Here is a 16,443-nt window from a genome sequence, read left to right on the forward strand (position 1 = left end):
TGGTCGGTGGACTTGACTTCACCCGTCTATATAACCTGTCGGAGCATTGAGGTGCCACCTCTCATTTCATATGACTATACTACCCAGGGACTAATCTTGTGTCATAAATTAAAGAGGGTCCAATATTGTTCACATGGCATTTTTTTGGAACGGATCTGCTCCAAAATTCTCCTTAAAAAGCCGCTTCAAGAACTCTTGGAAAATTCTTCACATTCTAAGAAAAATGTACTTTCTTCTTATGAGGATTTTTTTTTTAGTTTTTTTTTTCTTTCTATCCCCTTTAAGACATTTTGAAAAGTGCATGATTTAAAAAAATAAATAAAAATTAAAAAGGACACGTTACTTTTTTTTTTAATGCCAATTCTCAACGTATTCTCTCCAAACTAGGAACTGTCCAATCAAACGGCTGCAAAAAATTTTTCAGGAAAAAAAACCCCTCAAATTTGTCCATTTTTTTTTTTGCAAGCTTTGGATTGACCAATGCTTAGTTTGGAGCAAATGCTATCATGATCCATTTCAAATCACCTTTTCTTCCTCCAGCCACTTTTCCTCTTCAAGCAAAATAACCCTAAACAAAAATACTAATAATGTGTTTTAGAAATGTTTTTTGAGAAGGATTTTGAAGCAGATCTGCAAAAAAAATAAAGATAAAAAAAATCTTCATATAGGCCAAGATATGGGATAGGGGGAGAAGAATTCTTGCTCCAGTTAAAGGGTTAATCCACAAGCAGATTCAGATTAACATTGTGAATATGGAGTACTTAAGTTATTGCTTTTTAGGAGCCGTGGTCCTGGCCCGTGGGGCGTCAAATGCCGGATTTGCCTCTACCCCTCAGGGATGATATTACCAACACACTACGAGCTCTTTGATACAAATTGATACATTTTCCAAACATGAAACAATCACAACATAGAATTATTGCCGGAGATTTTTGCTACTTCTTTGTGTATTTACACCACAAGTGACAGATATTTGTAGCCACAAGGAATCATTAGGCGACTGCTCTCGAGATCAGTTTCCTTCTTGCAATTTCTAGTTCCAACCAATAACACTTTCTAAACAGATTGTGATTTTCTTCTGACTCATCTCATTTCCACTTCTCACAAGTTTTCTAGATATTTAGAGAACATACAGCGGAGAAAGTTTATGAACCCTTCAGAATTGCCCATATTTCTGCATAAATTGGACCTAAAACCACAGCAGGATTTCACGAAAGTCGTTAAAGTAGATAAAGAACCAAATTAATGAAATGAGTCAAAAATAGACTGTCATTTTTGTAAATGATCCAATGTCTCATTTCTATGAGTGGTAAAAGTAGGTGAAACCTTTAGGATTAGCAGTTAATTTAAAGGTGAAATGAATGACTATTGTTATTAGTAGAGGTGAGTGGGCAGCTTTTTCCCCTGAAAGAACAGGGATCTATGAATGTTGGATCTTCACAACCCAAGTGTATCACGGCACGAAGAAAGGAGACTTCTGAGGAGCTGTTAATGCGAGTCATGAGGCTAGAAAAGCTCCAGTCCACCCCAAAGTCAGATTATATACAAAAGGAGGAAACTCAAGATCAGGATTACTGTCTCTAAGAGTGGTCGACCAACAAAGATCACTCCAAGAGAAAGGCGAATATTACTTTGCAAGATCACAAAGAAACCCAAGGTAACTTCTATGCAACTAAAGGCCTATCTCACATGTTAATGTTCAGGAGTCTACCAACAAGAGGACACTGAACAACAATACAGTGAATGGCAAAATTGCATGGAGAAAGCCGCTTGTCTCCAAAAAGAACATTTATCATTCTGCGAAAGATCACCTACACAAACCAGAAGGTCCTGGAACAATGCTTTGTGGATGGCTGAGATCAAAATAGATATTTCTGGTTTAAATGAGAAGCATTATGTTTTGAGAAATAAAAAACACCATGTTACAGCATAAAAACCTCATGTCTGTGAGACGTGGTGGTGGTAGTGTCATGGTTTGGGTCTGCTCTGCTCCATCTGGTCCAGGACGGCCACCATTATTGATGGAACAGTGAAATATGAATTAAACCAATAAAAACTAAAAGGGAAAATGTCAGGACGTCAGTCTATGAGCAGAATCTCAGAATAATGAGTAACAGGAAACAATAAAACGACCAAAAGCCACAGGTCAATGTACAAAAGAAAGGTTACAGAAGAATGAAGGTAAAGCTCTGGGTTGGCCAAGTCGCTATCTTGACCTTAATCCTATAGGAATGTTGTGTATGGACCTGAAGTGACGAAGATCATGGGAGAAACCCACCAACATCACTGAGGTGAAGCAGTTTTGTAGGCAGGAATGGGTTAAAATCCCCCCATCCGATGAGCAGAACTAATCAAAAATTACCGGAAACGTTTGGATGCAGCGATTGAGGCACAAGGAAGTCACTGCGGATACTGAGAGCAAAGTATCACTTACTTTTACCACTCACAGATAGAGTGATCATTGAGTCATTTTCCTGAATAAAAAATAAGTCTTAATATATTTGACTCATTTGGTTCTTTATCTACTTTTAGGACTTCTAAATCTGATGTGGTTTTGCGTAAAATTTATGCAAAAATATGGAGAGTTTTGAAGAACTTTCAAACACCACAACACAGTATGTCTGATATCTGCAAGTTTAGAGATGAATCTTAAGAAGGTGAACAACAATTATGTGGTGACTGTATTGAGCCAAATCACAACATAGGATGGACAACATGGACTTCTCAAGCTCTCGTAGCTAATGGTGTAAAAAGTCAGATGGGCCCCAGTGCAAAATTTGGGCCTATCTCCTCTGGATGTTGGTCAGATGTATGGGCTATTGTAGCATTCAAAATCCTATGAAGACATAGGTGTTTGCGCCCCCTTTATTATTTACTAATGTCCCCCCATCCTGGCATATATGTCCCCCCATCCTGGTATAATGTCCCCCCATCCTGGTATAATGTGCCCCATCTTGGTATAATGTCCCCCCATCCTGGTATAATGTGCCCCCATCCTGGTATAATGTGCCCCATCCTGGTATAATGTGCCCCATCCTGGTATAATGTGCCCCCATCCTGGTATAATGTGCCCCCATCCTGGTATAATGTGCCCCATCCTGGTATAATGTGCCCCATCCTGGTATAATGTGCCCCATCCTGGTATAATGTGCCCCACTCTAGTATTCTTCTGTCCCAGCACAGACTGACAGCTGACAAAGGTTTCGGCGCTGGCGCGGTCACACCCCCTGTGATCATTACGCCCCTGCTAGTTGTTGGAGCAATGTATCTGGAGTGTTTGAGGACGGCAGTGAAACCTTTGAGGCTGCAATCAGCAAAGAAGACGCTTCCACGACAAGAGATCCTCGAGAGGTGATAGGGCTGAGAGACAACATATCCATATTCTGTACTCTGGAGACCGATGACCTTTTGCTCCCCAAATCAGAGAACAATACCGCGGATGATGGGACCATTACAGATTGGAGCAAAGCAGGAAGAGCAACGTGAGATGCACAAGAAACCTCATGGGGGCCGAGATACTAAAACAAAAAAAACGTGAAAACTCCTCATGTGTGCAGAAGCCCTGGGCTACGATCAAAGCATCGATTCCCTTTTTACCTTTCATTGCAGCTCTGTTACTTTTAGAAACATCTGAAGGTAAAAAGAAAATCATGAGAAGAGTTTCTGTACTGGTGACCCCATGACAACACTTCCTGCCATAGTGTTCATCTCGGCTCATTGTCCTAAACCAATTTAAGCCTCATTGCAACAAGTTAGAATTCAGTTTTTTACTTTGTTCATTCATTTGGCAGTCAAGGCCAGGACAAGCCTGGGGGGAATAGACTCCCGGACAAATTACCATAATATCACGAGTGTAAAAGCAAACATTTGGGCGGATTAAAGCGTATGAACAAAGAGAGGAGATTATAGCTGTAAAGTTGATGCAACTTTTTGTTTTTAACTCAAGGTAATATTTAAAACATATTGGGCCCAATTAACCTGTGATTTTTTTTTTTTTTTTTTGGTCACTTCTTTTTTTTTTGTCTTGTCTTTGCGAAAATTTTTAGCACTAAATATAGAAAAAAAAAAGAGTGATACCCTTCATGAATTTTGTGCAAAATCAAAAATTCTTTACATTTTTTGTCTTCGACTTGTTTTGCAACTTTTTTTTTTTTTTTAGCACAAAAGTCGCACATTTTGCTACATGACACAAAATTGCATCAAAATAACTGGTGTATATACAATTATTTTAAGGGAGGAAGCCACAGAACTAGACTCAGGAACAGTGTTTTTGCTGCAGGCTTTATTACGGGGCATAAAGCCTTGCAGCTCCAGCAAAAATAAACACGGCCTTACTGGCAAAACAACAAAACAAAAAGATAAACGATAGCACAGTCCATAGCTTTGTGGGGTTCGCCCACACAGGTTGTAGTCCCAGCTTTCAGCTCCTCTCTGAGCTGTGGCCTTCCAGTCTGGAGTCTTTGCCACTCCAAATTCAACAGAAAAAAAAAATGGTGACTGAGCATTTAAACCTTGATCAGCCACACCCTGAGGCGGAGATATGGGGAATGACTTCCCTCCCATCTCTACGTCATTCCCATAAAACCACAGCCTTTAAAAAAGAGTTAACCTCAAGCATATAACATGCTGGCAGAAAGTTTATAGGTTTCAGTTGGCACAGGCTAGCAACCTGCGTGACACATACCTCCCCTCATACATTATACCAGTGACTCTGTCACACTTTCCAACATTGATAAGTGGAAAAACAAACACATGAGCACATAAAATATAAAGCCTATAGTCACTCAAAAAGATTATGGGCTGAGACCCCACAAATATTCACATACACTGATATATTGTAGCAGTTACTGTCCATATTTACAGCTTTTCCTGTGGAACAGCAGCAGTTGTGGTTCTGTCAAACAGACGGATCCCAATCAACCAAGTTTTCAACATTAACGAGGACCCGTCACTTACTCCAATAATTGGAGTTAAATGCTTTGTAAAAAATCCCTGATCTCCACTGATTCTGCTGTTTTTTTTTTAGTTTTGTTCTTGGTTGTTCCTTTGCAGATATATTCACATTTGTTTCTTCTGGAGAAATCTCTACCTACAGACCACCTGGGTCAGAGTCTTCTCTGAGGGTGTGTGCATTAACTCTTTTCTCCCAGATGCAGCCAATCACAGCTCAGCAGCTTCTAAGACTGTTAGATCAGTAGATCAGGTGCTGAGCTGTGATTGGCAGTGTCTGCAACCTGGAGAAGACTCTGAAGAAATGTCCATGTGAAGATATTCAAGATAATCCCACGTCAATCACTGTGCACTGTTTAGCGGGGTTATAAAGATGTACATATGCAAATCTGAGACACTGCAGCTGCAATGGAGGGGGCCTAGAGGCAGGGAGTGACATTCCTTCCAGCAGTTGCGAGAGCCACAGGGCTTCCTTTGTTTAAGATTTTATAATTCAACACAGAGATATGGGAATACTATACATCCCAGAGATACACAAAATAGATTTTTGGAAACCCAAAAGAATGGGGAATGTTACCCTAGCTTTAAACATAGTCCAGCGTGTAAGGAAAGGGAGAAACATGACACAGCCTTGCGGGGACCCCTAGGGCCCCAGTGTTTGGTATTCACACGTAGCAGGGGCTCGGCTGGGTCTGATGACCCCAGAACTGGCTCCCTAAGACCGTCCATTAAGGAGGTTTAGCCCCTTTTAGTTTTTGGGAGAGCCCAGCGTCTTTTTCCTTGGGAGGTCGTGACATCACGTCATGGGGGGAAAAGTCTGGCAACAACAAAGAGGGCCCACAAGCCGCCCATGTTGCAGCACCTACTCCACAAGCCAGGCCTTTCCATCTGACCGGTAACTGACTCGTAATAACTGCAATAACCAGCAGTTGATAAATAGAATGTCCTGGTTACATAAGTAGCGATACACATGATACACATGGAATGTTCGAGGTATAAAAAATATCACTGAACAGCATTTAAACCATATATAGCAAAGTCTGAAAGCACACAAATACACTCACCCCACGACATGTTACAGTCCGATGAATCACCTCTGCTCAGGTATTTATTACGCCCCGGACATTCCATGTGTATCTTGTTTAGTGCTGCTTTTGTAAACAGAACAATCTTTGCACCACTTGAGGAATTTCATCATTATAATGTGCATTATTTGGACTTATTTTTAGTTGGGTCAAAAGATGAATTAAAAATTTTACAGATATCACCTGAGGGTTCCTATGTTACATTGTACAGTAGTGCTCAAAAGTTTACATACCCCGGCAGAATTTTTGCTTTCTTGGTCTTGTTTCAGACAATATGAATGATAACAAAAAAAAAACTTTCTCCACTCATGGTTATTGGTTGGGTGAAACCATTTATTGTCAAACTGCTGTGTTTTCTCTTTTTAAATCTTAATGACAGCCAAAAACATCCAAATGACCCTGATCAAAAGTTCCTAAAGTTCCCTGTCATCTCCACCCCCTACAGTTACCTTTCCCTGCAACCAGAAAAAATGTAAAACCTGTCCGTTTATAATGACCACAGACAAGATAAAGATCCCCAATTCACCCAACTCACATCAGGAATACAAGATCCCAGGTACTTTCAGCTGTATCACATCCAATGTAGTGTACTTAATTATATGTACCAAATGTCCAGCTGGGGGTCTGTATGTAGGGGAGACAGGGCAAAAGCTTAGGACAAGGATGAATCATCATCGCCACACAATAAAAGAAAAAAAGTCTCCCTGATCACAACATCACAGACATGAAATTATTGGTATTAAAAGGTAATTTCAAATCTCAGAGAGACAGAAGAGTCTGGGAATATAAACTCATGGTGACCTTTGACACCGTCAGAGCAGGAATGAATGTGTCACATGGATCTATGTCATTCTACATAAACTAAGGAATGTGCCCATCAGACTTGTGGGGTCATCACAGCCCTGGACCAGACCTCACAGGACAATAAAACCTTCACACTCTTTATCTATGAGCTGCTCCAATATTTACAGCCAGTACTGTTTATATTTATCCCATAGCAATAGCTCTGCTTTCCGTCGCATGTTTCATCTACTGCATTATTTCTTTGTCAAATTGTGTATAAATATGTGACTCTTCAGATTTCATGTTATACTAGCCTGAGGAAGAGACCTGAGTAGTCTCAAAAGCTTGCAAGTTGTTACCATCTGTCCAGTTAGCCATTAAAAAGGTATCAACCACTGAGGACTCTCAAATCTATATATATTTTGCTATCTACTGGCTAACACAGTACAAAAATATATCTTTTCCCAGTAGAATTTCATAGTAATCCTTATACAAAAGTTCATGTATTTAAGGCAATTTTTAAAAAAAAAATTTCATTATACAATTATAAGCAAATCTAGTAATAATTTGTCATATTAATCAAGCTCAAATCAATCCATAATACATTCCATTTAAGTATTAAATATATATTAAAGATGACCTCTCAGATCAATATCCTATTAAACTTCCTATAGACAAGATGGGTTGAGGTCACCCACCGGCTGTGATTAGATCTGAGCAACAGGAGAAGGATAAGGAGAGAGTGAGATGGAGGAGGGGAGACATGAAGGGCGGAGGGGGGGAGACATGAAGGGCGGAGGGGGGGAGACATGAAGGGCGGAGGGGGGGGGAGACATGAAGGGCGGAGGGGGGGAGACATGAAGGGCGGAGGGGGGGAGACATGAAGGGCGGAGGGGAGACACGAAGGGCGGAGGGGGAGACATGAAGGGCGGAGGGGGAGACATGAAGGGCGGAGGGTGAGACATGAAGGGCGGAGGGGGAGACATGAAGGGCGGAGGGGGAGACATGAAGGGCGGAGGGGGAGACATGAAGGGCGGAGGGGGAGACATGAAGGGCGGAGGGGAGACATGAAGGGCGCAAGTTCCTGCACGGTCAGACACAACAGGGGCACATTTATAAGATTATCTCAGCACAGGAACATTATATTTAAACACATCCAATTGTGGAATTATCATTTCAAGATCTATTGATTAAAAAGAACCTTGATTCGTGGGAAAACCCCTTTTTTAAGTAGTCTTGACAACACATAAGTTTATGCTATGGGCACACCATCCTCACACTCCTAAAAGCTGTATACACACTAAATGTGCAGAAGGGAGAGATGTTGTTTCTAAGTTATATATGCCAGAATAACATATAAAATGTTAATAGTACAGAAGATAATCAGAAACAGAAAAAAAAAAGGAGAGAAAGGGAAAAGCTGAAAAAGGCCTAAAAAGACATCCCACTATGTGAAGTGCCCACCACCGCTCCTAGCGATTCTGTAAAGGAAATGGGGACAGGTTATATATCCCGTCTGTATAAAGATACTCCTATATATAAATATTTTTTCACAAGTATATATAGGTAAATACACTATTAAATATAACTGGACACATCATAATCTCTGTTCAAACCTTTGGGGTGTAAAGTTTGTAAACGATGAATCCAGAAAGATTCACGTTGTTTCAACAGTTTCAAGCGATCCCCTCCACATCTAATAGGTGAAACCTGTTCCAAAACCTGAAAACGTGACTGTGCCGCTGTGTGATTCGCCTCGATGAAATGATGGGGTAAAGGTAAGGCGGTTTTCTTACAACGCATGTTCTATTTGTTCTGTGAGATCCGATCACGCCCATGGTGAGTGGTCTCCCCCACATACATCAGGCCACAGGGACATTTGATGCCGTATACCACATATGTGGATTCACACGTAAAAAAATAAGCAAAATGCCCTCTCCAGTATGCGGGTGAAATACCTTATCGCCCTTGATAATAGGATTGCATTGCAGGGACTGTAGACAAGGACATGTACCATTTCTTCTAGTGGATAAAAATAATTGTTTAGATCTTTTTATGCCTGAACCAATGTCCGCCCTCACCAATTTATCTTCCAAGTTTCTAGGTCTTTTAAAATAAGGTAAGAAAGGATTCTGGAATTCCTCGACTTTCAGGTGACCCCATGATAAAATGTGCCAGTTTTTTCGAATTAAATTATGAATCCTATAAGCAAAAAGGTGAAAGGTGTGGATAAATGGTAGAAGTCTGCTAGACATCTGGCGAGTAGATCTTAATTGCGCACTATTATCACCCCCTAATACATGTTTAGGGTAACCCCTACTGATCAATTTAAGCTCCATTTCCTCTAAGCATTGTTTCACTAAAATCGGATCGGATACTATTCTTGTCACCCATTTAAATAAGGATTTAGGGATGGCTTTCTTGACGGCTGAGGGATGGCAGCTATCAAAATGGAGTAGACTATTTCGATCAGTGGTCTTAGTAAAAAGATCCAAAGACAAGGTAGTGCCATTCTTTAGTTTTCTAGACACTAGGATCATAATCGTTGAGTCACTTTATGTAACACTGAATTTTAATTCAGACCGTACACCATTCAGGAATTCGTGAAATGCTAAAAGGGACTCCAATGAGCCTCCCATATACAAAAAATGTCATCTATGAATCTGCGACATACCAGCACATGACTGATGAAAAAGGGATGTGGATATATGAATAGTTCCTCAAAACTGGCCACATAATTTGCATATGGGGGGGTCACATTGGACCACATAGCTGTACCTTGTTGTTGTTGGTAAGAAACATCCTGAAACAGAATTTTTTTTTCATGAAGTACAAGTCTCAATAGGTCAACATAAAACTTCCTAATATGGTCATTATGTCCTGTGTCACGTAATAAAGAGTCAACTGCTGCCATCCCTTTTGCATGAGTAATAATAGTATATAGGCTGTTTACATCCCACGTAACAAGAAAACTCCCCACTGGTACTGACTTCTTGCTCGAGAAGGTACTTACCCCATTGACACGTCATTCCAGATCCTACCTTTTGGATACTGGTCATTTTATTAACATTATTCAGGGGGTACAGTCAGTACAGGTGGGGAGTTTTCTTGTCACGTGGGATGTAAACAGCCTATATACTATTATTACTCATGCAAAAGGGATGACAGCAGTTGACTCTTTATTACGTGACACAGGACATAATGACCATATTAGAAAGTTTTATATTGACCTATTGACACTTGTACTTCATGAAATTTCTTTTCCGTTTCAAGATGTTTTTAACCAACAAAAAGGTACAGCTATGGGATTCAATGTGGCCCCCCCATATGCAAATTGCTATATGGCCAGTGAGAGGAAAGATTCATATATCCACATCCCTTATTCATCATCATGTGCTGGTATGTCGCAGATTCATAGATGACATCTTTTGCACTTGGGGGGCCCATTGGAGCCCCTTTTAACCTTTCATGAATTCCTGAATGGTGTATGGCCTGAATTAATCAATGTTACTTATAGTGACACAACGATTATGATCCTAGTGTCTAGAAAACTAAAGAATGGTACTACCTTGTCTTTGGATCTTTTTACTAAGACCACTGATCGACAAAGTCTACTCCATTTTCATAGCTGCCATCTCTCGACCGTCAAGAAAACCATCCCTAAATCACAATTTAAAGGGGTGACAAGAATAGTATCCAATCTAATTTTAGTGAAACAACGCTTAGAGGAGATGGAACTTAAATTGATCAGTAGGGGTTACCCTAAACATGTGTTAAGGGGTGATAATAGTGCGCAATTGAGATCTACTCGCCAGATGTCTGGCAGACGTCTACCATTTATCCACACCTTTCACCCTTATGTTTATAGGATTCACCATTTAATTCGAAAAAACTGGCACATTTTATCATGGGGTCACCCGAAAGTCAAGGAATTCCAAAATCCTTTCTTACCTCGTTTTAAAAGACCTAAAAACTTGAAAGATAAATTGGTGAGGGCGTCCAGTTATATTGAATGGTGTATTTACCCATATATACTTGTAAAAAATATTTATATATAGGAGTATCTTTATACAGACGGGATATATAACCTGTTCCCATTTCCTTTACAGAATCGCTAGGAGCGGTGGTGGGCACTTCACATAGTGGGATGTCTTTTTAGGCCTTTTTCGGCTTTTCCCTTTCTCTCCTTTTTTTCTGTTTCTGATTATCTTCTGTATTAACATTTTACTTGTTATTCTGGCATATATAACTTAGAAACAACATCTCTCCCTTTTGCAGATTTAGTGTGTATACGGCTTTAAGGAGCGCGAGGACGGTCTATAGGAAGTTCAATAAGATATTGATCTGAGAGGTCATCTTTAATATATATTTAATACTTAAATGGATTGATGGGAGCTTGATTAATATGACAAATTATTATTACTAGATTTGCATATAATTGTGTATTAAAAATGTTAAAAAAATGTTTTGCCTTAAATACATGAACTTTTGTATAAGGATTACTATGAAATTATATAATTTATTGTATGCTTTCTAATTGATTTTTGTTTGTTTTTTAGGGCATAGAGTTTGATAAAGGCCCAATTATATCAGGTCGAAATGTCATCTTTTTTGATTTCTCCATGAAATAATAAAGATATTGATTGCATCATTTTTATAAATATCATTTTCTGAGTGCCGAGTACTTAGATATATTACGTAAAGGGTGGAACCTTTACTCGAGCACCACGCTTAATACCGAGTGCCATACACAATCCAGAAACGTCAGTGGCCGGATGAAAGATGCAAGAGTCTGTCTGGATCCCAGAAATTCACTCAGCTTTTATGCACACACACTGATTACAAGCAAACAGGTCACAGGTGAGGATGTTACCTTTAGTAGCCATTCAAACCCATTTGTGTCGAATTCTGTGCATGTTATCAGGCCAAAATCACCAGGGTATGTGAACTTTTGATCAGGGTCATTTGGATGTTTATGGTTGTCATTAAGATTTAAAGAGAGAAAACACAGTAGTTTGACAATAAATGGCTTCACCCAACCAATAATGTCAGAGCGAGGAGACTTGTAAGCCAAGCCTGGCACGTCAGAGCGAGGAGGCTTGTAAGCCAAGCCTGGCACGTCAGAGCGAGGAGACTTGTAAGCAACGCATGTTCCTCTGGGAAATTAAATATGCAGATTGTCTCTTCAGAGAGGAAGAGGGCTAGAACTCTAGTGCCACCTATCCTAAACTTGAAGTTTATAATTGGGAACCATTTTAGTTTATAAACTTTTTGTTACTTTGACAGAGAAGGAGCCAAAAAAGCCTAAAACACTGGAACAAACCCAGAACCAAACTCTGACCATGGTACCATGAGCGTGGCGACCCGAGCACAACAGTGCAGTCTGTGGCCAATTCACAGCCAGGAGGACCAGAGACTGTGTTTGGAGCGGCATTCGGGCTCCAGCTAAAGGGTTAATAATCTCCTAAACTCCGAACAAAACATCTAACATGTGGAATATGGAGGCTTTGTATCTTATTTGTGCAATTTATATTCGCCACTTTCCTTGTATTGTATGATGAATGTGTAAATTTTTTACTCACTAGAATAATACCATCATTACTACTGGCATGTGGTCTGGGGCGATGTCTGGGGCGGCTTTCTTCAGTTCATTTACTCAGAGCGATGAAAAAAAAAAAAGGAAGAGGAAAGTCAATGAGTCCCGACCTTACAAGACAAAGTCTCATTTTATTCTGCAGGGGAAGTTATGTAATAATTGTCATTATGTCTGTGCTATCAGCTAAGGAGATGCACAGAGGTGAAGCAATAAGGGTGCAAAGGAAGGAGGAATGTCCACCATCATGACCAATAATACTAGAGGGACCACATAGGGCCACCTGTTAGTCCACACTGCAGAGAGTATCATCACCGATTACCCAGAGATTTACAACTGACCTCTCTCTTTCTGGAGTCATTTACTTTAACATTTGACCCAAACCACAATGATTCATCCACTCCCCGAACTTCCTAGCACTGTGGTTTGTTACTTTTTCACGGTTTGACTGCATTTAGAATTTTGATTACCATATAATGCACTGAAAAATGGGAAAGTGTGAACAAGAAACGGACTGGCACCCCCAATAAAAAAGGGATCTATGCCATACACCTGAAAAATCATGGCACTTGAAAAAAGGAGGAGAAGTACAGTAAGTGTAGACAGGCACTACAAATCCCAGAAAATAACACAAGACCGTCTGCAGACAAAAAAAAAGAAATATTTATATAAATGTGCAAAATAAACTAGAGGGTATTAAAACACATTTAAAAGGCAAAAAAGTGGTGGAAGAAACTTTTTTTTTTTTAAACGTGAAAAGATTCCCATGAGGAATAAATGCAAATTCTAACAAATTCTCAAAAAGCCCAAAAAAAAAGGCTAAAGAAATACAAATAAAAGAGTTACAGAGTCAGAAGCCAAATCTATCATATTTACTAACAATAGAATAGTTGCAGGAATGCAAAAGGCAAAGTGTATTGTCTGAGAGACATCAACGAGTAATAAGTAACTGGAAAATGAAAAAACAGAGAAAAGGACCAGAAGCCACATGATGGCGTAACGCGTGAGGTTACTCTTTACAGGTCACACGCTTATTACTTTGGAGCTAGACCTTTATTTTGGCTACAAACACAACTCGTCCTGCAAAAAAAAAAAAAAGTCCATGTCGATGGAAACATATATATAAAAAAAAAAGTTACGGCTCTTTTAATAAATTAACTAAAAAAATAAACAAAAGCACAAAAATGAAAAAAATGGTGGAAATGGGTCAGGTGGCATGAATCTCTTGGAAGGTTCCTTTTGATTTATGACTTTGCTAAGATATGAAAAGTAGTAATTGTGTAAATTACCTGGGCACGGCCACTCATATTGCTGGAGGGAGAATAGACCTCTCCATAATAATAAAGAGGGAGAGGGAAGAAGGGAGAGTCAGCTCTCCGCAATCTGAAGCCCCTTGTCAGCAGGATATACCGCACGGAGCCGCCCTAGTATATATAATCCAGCTAGGATAGAGTTAGATATTCTTTGGCACACAGGTGATAATAAAATTAACTACTGAACAAATGTGTATTAGACTAGCTAGTGCTCGTTCACACAGACCGTGATTACGGCACGCTGGCCAAAACGCGTTGGTTTTCCTGTAGTGCTGCACTGTGTCTTGCCGACATGTTGGACTTTTCATATGCTTAAATAGATGTGAAGTTTTAATACTTACCCGTTTTTCCATCATTGCTGCAGAACCACTTTTTTTCTAATAGATCTACTCGGCCCCTCCACCCACTCAGGTAGCAAAACAATATAGTCTGCTGATGTGTCTAAAAAAAAATAAAAGTATAAAAAATACTAAACGCTATCCATGTATTAGATTGGCGGGATACATGTATATTAGGTTCGAGTCTCCCCCCTGCTAGATCACACCCCATGAGGAAGGAATACACACGAAACGTGCGTTGGGGTGGAGGGGCGGTGGACGCCACTTTGCCTTTCATCTTTGATTTAGCAGTCCTATAGTGAGGTAATGTTATTTATTATATTGGTGGCAATTACTTTATGTTATTAAATAATGCAATAAGCACTTTTTCATGGGTAGCCATTCACTATATGAACATCTTTATCTGGCTCACTTGTTAGTCTGCTTCCTGTTTGGCACATGTTATCCTCTATCGGTCATGTTTAATTAACTTTATTGTGACATGCCTTACATGGATGACTTGTGGCTTTTGCCACTGTCCCTCTGAGTGTGAGGTTTATTTTATTACTTTGTTTGTATATCTTGTACTGTATACCCTTATTCTAATAAAGGTCTGTTTTTACTCTTATACATTGTTGCTCTGTTGTAGTTTGGGTAAGTTTATGGCCGAGGTCTATGTGGAATACCGTACTTACTCCTGTGATCTTAATATTTGCACAGACAGCTATGAGTAGTGAATATATATAGGACTCTTATTTTGATTATAAAAAAATACTAGATTAGGAACCTTATTGAGTCAACGGATGCGCAGACTTGTGATAACTAACATTTCCTCCTGATTCATCAATTGTGACTTTTAAAAAAAAAAAAAAACGCAAGCTTTAGTGCAACTTCACTACAATCCCCCCATGCTCCATACCGGTTGTATTTTATTTTTTTGTGTACACTAAAATGTAGGCGCAAATTTTATGACTCCCAAAATGTTTGGCGCCCAAGAGTGTCAAAAACACTTCAAGACAGACAGACTATTTTTTACTTTGTACAAAATTAATAAATCACATGCGCCGTATTGATAAAGTTTGGTGCCAAAAATGGCAATTAAAACCACAAGACCAAAAAGGAAAAGTGAACTTAAAAAAAAATAAATAAATAAAAAAAATAAAGCAAAATGATGAATGGTGGCCTGTGCCTAGAGTTAATCAAAGTGCAAACCGACATTAACAAGTTACCTTAATATCTGTAATATAAACGACACCTTCTGGATATAGATAACAAATGTGCATTCATCTATATATATGTCTGGAAACAATGTTCAACAGATGACATGACATATAAAAGGAGTTTCAGAGAAAAAAAAGGAAAGAAAAAAGAAGTGGAAAAAAATTGAAGTGGTAAAACCAGACGTGGTAAAACAAGGAAAAAAAAGGAAGAAGTGGGAAAAAAGTGGGAAAAAGAAGTGGGGAAAAAAAGAGTGGGAAAAAGTAAGAAGTGGAAAAAAACTGAAGTGGAAAAAAAAAGTGGACAAAAAAAGTGAAAAAAGTGGAAAAAGAAGTGGAAAAAGGAAGAAGGGGAAAAAAGGAAGAAGGGGAAAAGAAGTGGAAAAAACAAGTGGAAAAAAGTGGGGAAAAAATTTGACAAGAAGTGGAAAAAAAAGTGAAACAAAAGAAGTGGGAAAAAAACAAGAATTGGAGGGTGGAAAGAATAAGGCCATGGAAAATTCTGTAGGCGGGTGGGCAAGGAGGGGGCCCCTGGAGAACTATCTAGGAGGCTGGAGCAGACAGGCAGCAAATTACTGCAAAAGAGAGAAATTTCACAATTATGTAGGAAACATCCAGGGCGCCTCTTATATGATTTATTTAACCCATTAAATTCTGCATCGGATGCAACACACAATACGATGAGGCTTCCTACACAGGTTTACACACACAGTGTTACATGACATGATGACACCGCACTGGCAGCGTGGGGTCCGGCCGCTGGGTTTCCTGCAATGCTCGGCCTCCAGCTCTTCTGGTTTTCTTTGAATGAGTGAATCATGGTTTATAATTAGATCAGTCTGCAGATTTCTCACACAAAACCCTCTATGTACCAGACCAACCATATAAATTACATGTCCATATTTACCACCTCTTGTTTCATTGGATCAATTTTTTTAAAATTTTTAAAATCAATTTTGCAAGTAAAATGTACAGAACCCTCTTCCCGTTTTGCGTACACAGCTCTTATGCAGACTTATGCGCCACCATGGTTACAGACTTTGAAGAAACCCTTCATGCACCTCTGTATATGAAAGCAGTGAGACCGGAGAGCTCTGCCATCTGCAGGCAAGATTGACTTAAAATAAGACCGTTAATTTATTGTCTCCTTCCCAGACCTCTACAGATCAGCAAGAATTTATAGGA

Source organism: Phyllobates terribilis, unplaced genomic scaffold (assembly GCF_046119375.1).
Source record: "Phyllobates terribilis strain yellow unplaced genomic scaffold, ASM4611937v1 Scaffold_12__6_contigs__length_324123572, whole genome shotgun sequence".
Classification (NCBI taxonomy): Eukaryota; Metazoa; Chordata; class Amphibia; order Anura; family Dendrobatidae; genus Phyllobates; species Phyllobates terribilis.